The following is a 3,002-nucleotide window of genomic DNA, read 5'->3' as shown; positions in this document are numbered from 1 at the left end:
CAGAAAACAGAATTCCGATGATATGAAGCAAAATCCATCGGAATCCTGTTTTGTGATTGGTTGCAGAGCGTCGTACGACGCAAATCGGATGCAGTGTGAATCCAGCAATAGGCCCGTATTCAGAATGCGCTTACAACGATGTTAGCGCGCTAACATGTTATAATTTACGTTACCCATACTATAGAATTTCGGAGATAAAAGCGCGTTCTGAATACGGGCCATAGAGAATGGACTGCGCGATCCGTGTGTCAAAATGGTCAATAGGGATGAGAGAGAGGGACCGTGGCAGACGGCCATTTCTATCTCTTTCCATTCAATGGTGTAATTGGAGAGAGAATGAGAGGGAGATTGGCCTTCTCTGGGTGGTACCCAGTTGGACACGGCTCAATTGGACACGAGCCACTTACAGGGTTTGAGACTACAAAGCTCCTAAGCACCGGTCGCTGTGATTGGTGGTGTCCAATCAAGCCATGATCAATCGGGATCACCCCCAATGAATGCATGCAGATGCGCAACCGCTCATTGAGCGACTATAAGGCCCAGTTCCACAACTGACGGTTTATTAAGCCCGGATCTTCATACAGGCAACAGCGCTTTGACACAGAGCGCTAATTAGTGAAAAGCTGGCTGTGGGGGTAAAATTTACCCCCATTACCCGTTTTTCACCAATCAGCGTTCGGTGTCAAAGCGCTGTTGCCCGTTTGGGGATTCGGGCTAACTCATAACTGAGGTTCAACTTATTCATTGTCTTTTTTTAATTTTAGAATTGGAAAAAGATGAGAAACAAGTTGAATCTCGGTTAAGAGTTAACCATGAGTTATGAAACTGGGCCTAATTGTAAGTAGCAAGTTGAAGATGATTGAATTCAAAGGTAAGAACCAATCATCTTCAATTGCTACTTAGCCACTCAGCTAACGGCACACACTGCAGTGCACCGCGCGCCAAGGGACACCATTTATAGCTGCATTCGGAAATGTCGCTCGGATGCCTCCAATGCTTCGGATTCGTTATCTGTCCTTCTTTAACATTAAATGTTAAACGAGGACAGGTGATGAATCCGAGGCATCGGAGGCATTCGAGCGGCGTTTCCGAACGCAGCCAATGTCGGTTGTCGTACGCAAAAATTGCATTTGTCAAATCATCAAAACGTACCTACATTTTTCGAAATTTCAAATTAAACTTGATACTTTTTAGTGAATATTAATGGTAATTAGTTGATCCAATGTTGAGACGAATTCCTTCTATGTCTTAGGGTGAGTCACCAGTTTTATTGTTAATTTGAAACTTATTCAATAGAAATATTTATAAGATAATTTTAATGTTTCGAATAGATTAGATTGATTAGAACATCAAATCTGCTAATCTGATGGTGATTTTTTCTTTGACATGAAGGGATTGATATTTCAAATTTGTTTGGCTGAAGATGTTTCCAAAAGTATAAATTACCACGCTGACTCTCATTCGCCCTGGTTTTGGAGTTTTTTGTACTTAAGACGTGAACTTAAGCCGATGAGCCAATCAGGACATTGTTTTAGGTCTACGTAATCTAACAGAAATGAACATAACAGTAAACTTATTCATAACCTTGCAATAAGGTGAATTTCAACCGGTTGAAAGAAAAAATGTTTATATTATATGGGGTCACTCAGAGTCATGACCTTAACAACATATGTCAAGATCAAGATAATCGACGCGATGTCCATTAAAGTACATAATTACCAACATTTTTCCCAGGAATTGATTAAATAGATTAAAAATAAAACCAGAGAGTTTAAAAATGATATACTAGAATTCTATTTTTTATTACATATAAAATACATACATGTTTGATTAAAAAGCATATACATGATGGATTATGTACTTTATCTACATATTTGTGTATTTTATATTCAATCACTATTATTAATAAAATAATATAAGCACATATTATGAGCATATTTATTCAATAAAACATTAATAAAATAATTAAACTACCAGAGTGCTCTGAGATTAACGTTCATCAGAATTCTAGTATTGTTGCCTATATGGGAACAATTTGGTGTTTACTAAATCCAGCTGAAAAATATTTAAAAAATCTTTCCAATATAATATGCTATAATTCTTACAAGATAATATAGTTTACCAAACAATATAGCTGTTAAATCTCGAATCTTGTCGATAACAATCACAAATGTTTGGTTTAACCAAAGTACATTTAATAATTATTTGGTTATGGTTACAAAACCATTTTTCTCATGCATTAGAGAGGTCTATTACATACCGATATTAAAGTCATCAGGGCGGACAAAGCTGCGCTATAGAGCTGAAAAAAATATGCTTTCATTATACTTAATGAAAATATTTATGTTAAAATGAGAACAATTAATAAAAAAGAATGTTGAATATGTGAATTAACAATGAAAAATATAAAAATGCTGTTAACGCTTTGCGGGACACATTTTTCTTCTAAACAAATTATTGAAATCATAGATCATATATAAGTTTTCGGAATCGCTGATTCCGATTCTGATGTCAGAATTACAAAATTCAAAATGGCGGATTCAATATGGCGATTATTTTAGGCTAAATTCACGGTTTTTTGTTCAATATGCACGAAACTGGATATACGAGGCCGCTGATTACGATTCCGACACTAGAATTACAAAATTTAAAATAGCGGATCCAATATGGCGACTATTTCGATCTAAATTCGAAGTTTTCATTCAAATTCCATAAATATATCAATTTTCCAAAACTTCAAAAATTTTTTTCGAAAAAACTAGCAAGTAGAAAATTCTGAAAAAAAATATATTATAGTTTCAGATGTGGAGTACACGCATAAAAATTTTCTAAGCCCTATAGCACTTCACGTTTAAGAATAGCCGGATTTATTCTGAAAAAAATGAATTTTTTTACATTAATTGTTTGTAACAAAATTGCAAATAAATAAATTAACGTAATTTTTCATGAAAGTTGCATAACTTAAATACTTAAGAGCCTAAAAAGTATTCATATGCGCATTG

Source organism: Trachymyrmex cornetzi, unplaced genomic scaffold (genome assembly GCF_001594075.2).
Source record: "Trachymyrmex cornetzi isolate Tcor2-1 unplaced genomic scaffold, Tcor1.1 scaffold325, whole genome shotgun sequence".
Taxonomy (NCBI): Eukaryota; Metazoa; Arthropoda; class Insecta; order Hymenoptera; family Formicidae; genus Trachymyrmex; species Trachymyrmex cornetzi.
This window is presented reverse-complemented; position numbering follows the sequence as displayed.